Raw genomic sequence first — 8,306 nt, 5'->3', positions numbered from 1 at the left:
TGGGGCGCGCGCTGGGGGCGTGGCGGCCACGCGGTCGGGCGGCGCGCGGATGGCGGCCTCGGCGGGCGGCGGTGGCCGGGGCTCGCAGGGCGAGCGGCTCAGCGGGGCTCCCGGGCGGGATCGGGACGCTCCGGCAGACCATCTCTTTCCCCGTGCCTTGCTCCGTGTTTCTTTTCCTTTTGCGTTCTGAGCTGGGTGGGGGGCGCCGAGGTTGGCAGGCAGCCGGCTCCGAGGTTCTGCTCGGTCCTCCTCCTCCTTCAGCCTCAGTTTTCTTATCTGTGAAAATGGAGGAGCAACCACATCGCCGCGCCTGGGGTGACGGCGTGCATTCTCCCCGGAGGTCGGCGGAGCACCTGGCACGGGGCCAGGGTGTGGGGGGTGCCCAGCACGTTTTCTTTCCGTTCTCTGTATGTTAACGAGGTGGAGGGTGGGGCTGGGAGTGCGGGTTGGGGCCTGAGTTCGGGGAGGAGCGGATTGGATAGGGGGACCCCGGAGGGAGTCAGGTCCTCACCACGTTTCCCCAGCGTGTTTGGGCGCTAGGTTGGAGTCCTGCGCGATCCAGCTACGTGAGCGCCCCTTGCAGCCCAGCCCCGGGGGCGGTCAGAGGAACAGGGAGTCAGGTGGGCGCTGATTATCTTTTCACTTTGCGCGTCCCCGTCCCCCCCACCCTAGTCCTTCCCTTGGGTTCTACTGTCCGGACTGGGAGTTTGGACTGGGGACAGGAGGTGAGTCTCGTAGGCCGCTTGAGTTTGGGCTGGGAAGCGAGGGTGGAGGGGGTCTGGGGACAGGCTGTGGGGGCTGCACTTGGATTTGGCATCCTGACGTTGCCGCCATGTAACAGATGATTCCTCTGGGTCTCGGTTTTCTCGTGTCTATAATGGGTGTAATGCTCTTTTCTTCAGGGTCATAGTGGGTTGCATCGGAGAACCGGGCACTCCGAGGGGGCTTGGTCCAAGGGCTGCCTTTTTGGAAACACGTGGAGTGAGCCCAGGAAAGCTGGGTGGGCCAGAGTGGAGTGTCTGAGATGGAGCAGGCAGCCCCCCAAGCTGCGTCTTTGTGGTGTGGGGAGGGGAGGGCACTGGCAGCCCCCCTCCTGTTCTCTGTTCTTCCCACTTCTAGCTCAACACCTGGCCTTATCCCCCTCCCCGCGGCCCTGGAGGCCATCTGGGGGCACAGGGTGGAGTCCAGGCCTTGGGCTGGGGTCTGGGTTTCACCGTTGTGTCGAGTGATCTCTAGGCGGAATCTCTTTAAGACGGGGGAGAGGTGGTGTTCCTATATCCCTGTGTGTCCCTGATGATGGCAAGGAGGTTTGGGGGTGGATGGGAGGGAGGTGCCCCTCTGGGCAGTGGGCTGGGGTCCAGGAGTACCCTGTTCACGTGGGGTGACTTTGCAGGTCTGACCGGTGAGAGGCTGACACGGAGGCCTGTTGAGAGAAGGACCTGCACCTGTCCAACCCCGATCCTCATCCCTTTGCTGGGTGACATGGCTGTGAGAGCATTTTCAATCCCAGCATTCTGCTCTGGTCTGGTTTTTTTTTTTTGTAAGACCTTTAATTTCCAAGGTTGGGAGAAGGGGGCTGACGGGCCACCTCCTACCTAGGTGCCAAGGGACACTTCTATGGGCCCCCAGAAAATGGCAGCAGCTGTCCTTCAGCCAGCAGGGACAGGAGGGATCTCTGCTGTCGCCCCGTGGAGGTCGTGAGAAGCCAAGGCCTGGGAGGCCACATTAGGGTTGGGGGGGTGTTGCATGTTCCAACGAGGCACCGGTGCCTGCCCTGCGTGCTGGGGGTGGATCCTGTGGCCGTCCTGCCCCGAAGCCCCCTTTATAACAGTGACGCGAGGACTGGGGGGCAGCCCTGGACCCAGGTACGTTTGAGCTCGCTTCCAGAGGCTTTTGGACACTTAGATGCTGAATGACTGAGGAGCATTCAGGGTCTCCCCAGGACCACCAAAGGGTGTGTGAAAAAGCCCTGTTTTAGTGGAAGATTCTTGGTTTTTTCCAGGCCCCAGTGGAGGGAGTGGGTTTGGGGGCAGGAAGGCCGTGCTTGTGGGAGTGGGTCCAAAGGCTGGTGTGGTGGTGCCCCGCTACAGGGTTGGCCTGGGTGCGGGCTGGGGACAGATCTTTGAGGAGCCACGCTTAGTTGCCAGCCACTGCAGAGCCGTGCCCAGGCCTGAGAAAGAATCCTTCCCCCACCCCACCCCACCCCCCTGTCTGGGCATCCTCCTCCTTCTCTTTGTAAAGGGAACAGCAGTCCTGGCCTAGCCCCATTTTACCGATGAGCAAATGGAGGCGGGAGCAGGTGCCCCGCTGAAGGACAGCTCGGTACTCCTGTTTTCTCTGCCCCATTTGCCCCCCATCCCTGGGGTGGGAGGGAGGCTAGGAGGCCAGGAGGCCAGGAGGGGTGATGGGTTTTTTCCCCCCGGGGCACCAGGCACCAGTGGGGCATGGCTGCACCTCACATTCCCTGGGTCTGGCCTGCAGCCCCCAGCCCAGCGGAGCTCTCTTGCGTAGGGCGGGGAAGGACTTTGGAAGCTGTGGGAGATGTTGACGCCATTGCTATGGTTACTGAGAGTGAACAGCCAGCATTGGGGCGGGGGCGGGCACAGAGGCTGGCTGTCTGCTCCTTGCTCTCCAAGCCTCCTCCATCCCTGATGGGCCCCCCATCCCCAGACTCCCCGGTGCCCAGCTCACACTCAGCTACGTGCCCCCTGTGGGGTCACTGACCTCCTCCCCCAGAGCCAGAGCTCAGGCTGGGAAGGAGGCCTCTGATAATCTTGAGTCTCTCTCCCCCCACCTTGGCACTGCTGAGACATCGTCTCGGGCCTGATCGTTCGTTCTCTGGGGAGGAGCCATCCTGGGCGCTGCAAGGTGCTGTGCAGTGTCCCTGGCCTCCACCCACCCCATGCCAGGAGCAGCCCCCAGTGTGACAATCGCAGATGTCCCCAGATCTGGCCCAGGTCCTCTGGGGGGCTGCAGGATCACCCCCAGTTGTAACTCAATGTTCGACTCTAAAATCCTGTTTCACTGAAGTCTGGGCAGTATCAGTGAACACCTGCCTTGGGCTAGGGCTGTGCAGGACAGTGTAGGGGCGCACCCAGCCCCTGCCCCCCAGGACTCGGGCAAATGTGTGTTTTGAGCGGTGGCTGCAGAGATGCTGGTGTAGGAGGGAAGAGGCTACCTGGAGGAAGAGGCCTGAGGCGGACAGGCTGGGCGTTGCAGGGAACAGGGTGCTGGCATGGATTTGGGGGTGGGGAGGGGGCCTGTGACGAGGTGAAGGGCTGTACTTAATCCCAAGGGTGGGGGTGGGGGTTCGGGAGGCTGGGAGGCAGGCTTGGCTTTGCAGAGGAAAATCCGTTTATGGAGAAGGGATTAGGATTGGAGAGGGGTTGAGGGCGGGGCACAGTCTGGGAGGCAAAAGGGTGGGCCCGGCCACAAATTGGGTAGGAGGGAGAAGGCGCAGGACGTGGGCTGTGGGAGAGCACTAAGGGTGACTCCCGGTTTTCTGATCTGGCAGCCCGATGTGTGGGGGGTCAGGGCTGATCATGGTCATGGTACTCTTTCCTGGGGAGGGGCCCAGCAGGAGAGGCCAGTGGGGAAACTGAGGCCCAGAGGGTGGAGGCAGTCCCACTCTTGTTCTTCCCACTACACACTCAGTTGAGTATTGTCACCTCTGCTCCCAGGCAGAGCTGGGAGCTCCCTTAGGGTCAGGGTGGCATGGCTGGTGGGCTGAAAACTCAGGACTCTACAGCTTATGGGGGGGCAGGGACTGCCCAACCCCTCCTCCAGCCCGCGAGGTGCAGAAAGCAGCTGGAACCGACTGCAGATGCCCCAGCTGGAGGGATGGGGCGGGCTCACCCAATGTTGTGGGGGGCGATAACCACCCCCACCCAGGCTCCCTGATAAAGGTGGCCCAGATGGGCGGGGAGTTGGCGAGTGATACAGGCCAGAGGAGCCCCCCCACACCTCTCCCAGAGAGAGCTGGCAGGCCTGGGTGGGCCGCCCTGGCCCCAGGCTGTTTCTAGAGCAGGGGTTACATTCGCTCACTACTCAGGGGCCTTGTGGGAACTGTCCCCCCCTCACCCCCAGGCACAGACAGCCCCATGTGGAAGGTGCCAGTCTGGGTGGCAACATGCGCCAGGCAGCCTGGTGGGCGCCGGGTAAATGGTGTGCCTTGCAAACGTCATCTGCCGGGTCTCTTTCTCCAAGCCGGGGCTTGGTTCTCTAGGCCTGTAAGTTCTCTCTTCCCACAGATGTGCCCACTGCATGCCAGGCTGGTGTTGGGCGTGCATCTCCCAGTCCCGTGGGGTGGGGGGCTGTGTGCAGACATTAAATCACACAAGATGCAAGAGTTTTGGAAACCCGGCGCAAGGATAGACAAACTGAGAAAGGGGATGGAGGGTGGGGGGCCCCGGGCAGGCAGGGGAGACCACCCTGCAGGGTGAGGCTGAGCAGAGATGGCCAGGCAGCAGGGCCTGGAGCCCCAACCCAGGCAGAGACTTCAGCTTTGATCCTGAGCCACGTGGGAGCTGCTGGGCTACTGCACTAGTCCAGGCGTGAGCCAGGAGGAGCCAGGGTGGGGTCTAGACTGTAAAGGTGATGGGATTTGTTGGCAGGGGAGAGACGTGAGGGATTGGGACAACTGGTGATACACCTGCCTAGGTAAGTGTCCTGCAGGAACAGCCAGGTGGTTGGAAAGCAGCTCACCCACGGAGGAGTGGGTTGGGAGAGGTGGGAAGTCGAGGGTGCAGTGGGTGTGGGGGTGGCCAGCGTCCAGATAGTATTCAAGACCCCAGAGTGATGATGCCCCCTGCCCCCAGGCTGGCCTTAGTAAAGTCATCTGCCTGCTGTGCACTCGGACCTCACCACTAATTTTCTGTCTTTGTTGTTGCTTTGGCTCCTAGAGTCTCTTTAAGGCTTTGTGGAACCTGCCGAGGGGTCACTTCCTTCAGCAAGCCCCCTGCCTGGCCCTGGGTGGGCGAGAGGGCCTCACCCCAGCCTTTCCCAGCTCTCCTGGGGGCAGGTCTTCCTTACTCCGCTCCTCCCCCCACGGAGTCTGCCCCACCTGGTAGGTGAACCTCTGTGCTAGGACAGGTGGCTGGCCACACGTCCCTCCCCACGAAACTCCCTGGACCACCCCAGGAGGTGAAGCTTCCCTCTCAGACCCAGGGCCCTTTGCCCCTGCACTACCCTTGGCCTCTTGGAGACCACCACGTTGAGGGTTGAGGCCTGAGGCGAACAGGCCCTCCCCTACCGGTTCAGGGGCTGGGCCAGGTGGGGGGGGGGTCCAGGACTTCTTGGCCTCCATTTTTCTGAGCCTGCACCAGACCGAGGTGCCCGGCTGGCCTAAACTCACGCGCGCCCCGCCCACATTGCCCTCCCTGCGTGGTCCCCACCCGCCACACCCTCCTCCGGCGGCGCGGTCCAGCCAGGTAGCCTGGAGCAGCGGGGTAGCTGTGTCTGAGGTCCCCCCCACTCCCTGCTAGAGGATCGTCTGAGAGGGTGGCAGGGCCTGGCATCTTGCAGGCGTTTGCCCAGCGATGCGGGGGCGGGCAGCCTGCGCACCCCTGCACCGCCGCGCACGTGCACACGGGAGCGGGGAGCGAGGGGCGGGGCTGGCAGGCTCCGAGGCCCGGGAGGCGACCCTCGCCCGGTTCCCTGGCCCCGGCGGGAGGGGGACCACGTGAGCGGGGCGGGCTGGGGCTGTGGAGGTCCCCGCCACTGCTGCCGCCGAGCTACGTGCGGCAGCTGTGTTCCCAGCGGCTGCACGCGTCCTGACCCGCTCGCCCCCGTTGCAACCTGCTCTTTGCAAAGTGGAACGGAGTGCGGTGGGGCGGGGAGGAGGAGGGGAGGTGGGAGCCAGCCCCCTAAAAGGGGAAGTGAGCCAACTGCTGGGCAGAGCTGCAGTGGGATGGCCCCCTCTTCTGCCTCCACCCCGCCTGCGCCCTGCAAGATGGCGACAGGGCTGCAGGCCCCCCTGCGAGGGGCGTCGCTCCCCCATCCCGAGGTCTGCTCCAGAGCCAACAGCCCCACCCCCTTAACAGATTCCCCTTCCCCCAGGCTGAGGTCCTTGGGAGCTGTCAGATCCCAGGGGTCTGGGTGGGGGTCGAGGTCTCTTCCGGGGCTGTTTTGAGTCTCTCAGTTCTGTCCCTGTGGGACCCCTCCCCCAGCTGCTGCAGAGCCTGCCTTCTGGATTGTTTGGGGGAGACTTGGGGCATGCAGCGGGCAGCCCCAGGGATTTAGGGCTGCTGCTGGTCTTGCGGACAGTGGCTCTGGCGCTGCCTGGGTTCACAGCCTCCTGCATGGTCCGCAAGCGTCCCAGGAGAAACCTCTTTGGGGGGGCCCTACTGGGCTCTGACCCCCATCTTCTGTCTTACAGGGGGTGTCAGGGTGTGGCAGGCAGGAAGGATCGGGTTGGGGGAGGGGAAGTTTTCTCCTGGTTCCTTCCTGGGCCCTGTGTGGTGGCAGGTGCCCCTCAGCAGCGCCGACCCCTCCCACTTCCCCTCCCTCTCCCCAACCCCTCTCTCCAGGGCAGCCCTCGAGATCAGAGATGTCACCGGATCACACCGGGTCACCCCGGTGGCTGTAGGTCTGCCCCGTGGGCTCTCCCGCTGGCTTCTGGTCACTTCCGCACTCCGCCACCATGAGTCCTCCTTGGGGGCCCTACCGGGCCCCCGGCTGAAGCACGCACTGCTGTCTGTAGCTCTCAGCCAGAATCCTTCCAGCCGTCGCTCCGCTACAGGTGGGCGTGGTCCCCGCAGCCCCCAGTGCTGGGCGAAGACCCCCACCCCAGCGTGCAACCCATGAGGTGACCGCGCTCCTGGCCACCCTGTCCTCGCTGTGGCACCCCTCAAGCTAGGCTCGGGGCTCCATCCGGTGCCACAAGGGGCCTTGCAGACGCGTGTGGGTGCCCCAGCCCGCATGTCTAAACTCTACCCTTACCGCCACCCTTCAAAACCCTCGAGTATGGGGGAAGCCATGCTCGGAATTCCGGGGGCCTAGGTACCGGGCGCGTGGTCCAAAAGGGGGCCGGCTTCGGGGGCGCACGGCCCCTTGGCCCCGGGCCTGGCGGGGATGGCCAGAGCTGGTCTAAAGCACGGCGGGGGCACCTGAGTGGACTGACCTGCCCCTCCCCAGTCCTTGAAGACCCATGTGTGCTGGGGAGACACTGACAACACGGTTGTCCCGCGCTAAGGGCGTGAGGCAGGGTAAAATGGTGGGGTGGGGGTCGGGCAGCACTGTTCCGGAGCAAAGACGCGATGCAGGGTGGGGAGGGGACAGGCGGGCAGGGCTGTCGACGGCTGCTAGGGGCAGGATGGGCGAGGCCCGGCCCGGGCGGTGGGTGGGGTCTACGGAGGAAGTGGCTGGGTGGTGGCCCGCCCCTGCCCAGCGCCATCTGTTCCGTGGGGGCGGGGCGAGTACAGCCATCTACGACCGCCTGGCCCCGCCCCCTTCCCGCCACTGTGCTCTGACCCGCGGTGACCCTCCGGACGGCCGGTCCTGCCCGCGCCTTCCCTCCTTACCCTTCCCCGCTCTCCGAGCGCCAGGCCCGGCCTACAGGTCACTGGGGGCGAGAGCGCGGTGCCCGATCCTTACCGGCTGCAGGTGGCCCTGGGGCATGGTGGGTTCCTCACCTGCTCCTCAGGGTCCATGGAGCGTCCGGCAGGGGAAACTGCCAAGACGGTGCCTGCCCACCCTGGCTTTGCGCCCCAGGAGGGCATTTGAAAATGGAGGGGGGTGGGTGGGCTTGTGAACACCTGGGAAGCTCCTGAATGCCCCCAGGAGGAGCGGGCAGGGTGTCTGGGGACAGTGTGACCCGTTTGCACACGAAGCAGCTGCTCCAAAAACCACACGTGCGTTCTGAGCATGCATGTGCGTGGAAAATAAAGTGGGAGACATTTCCTAGCTCCCGTTCGGGTCCCACTTGGGGCGGGTGGGGAACGTCAGCGGCAGATGTCTGCAGGTTTTACTTAACAGCAAACAGAAACCGTTGACAACAGTGTCCCTTCTAACCGTTGGGAGGAAATAAGGGGAGAATTACCCATTAGGGGCTCGCATCAGGCGGTTGCAGGGCCGGTGGGGGTCGTGTCCTGTGCATCTGTGCGCGTCTGAACCGCACACCTGGAATTCAGCCTTCGGGATCTGCTGGGATGTCTCTGCCTCCTGCCCACCAATGACCGCCGCCTGTCCTCTGCTCTGTCCAGGTGAACGTCCTTTTGCCTGCGACTGGCCAGGCTGCGACAAGAAGTTCGCGAGATCTGATGAGCTGGCCCGCCACCACCGGACGCACACGGGCGAGAAGCGCTTTC

The sequence above is a fragment of the Propithecus coquereli genome, unplaced genomic scaffold (genome assembly GCF_000956105.1).
Source record: "Propithecus coquereli isolate 6110/MARCELLA unplaced genomic scaffold, Pcoq_1.0 Scaffold232, whole genome shotgun sequence".
Lineage (NCBI taxonomy): Eukaryota > Metazoa > Chordata > Mammalia > Primates > Indriidae > Propithecus > Propithecus coquereli.
This window is presented reverse-complemented; position numbering follows the sequence as displayed.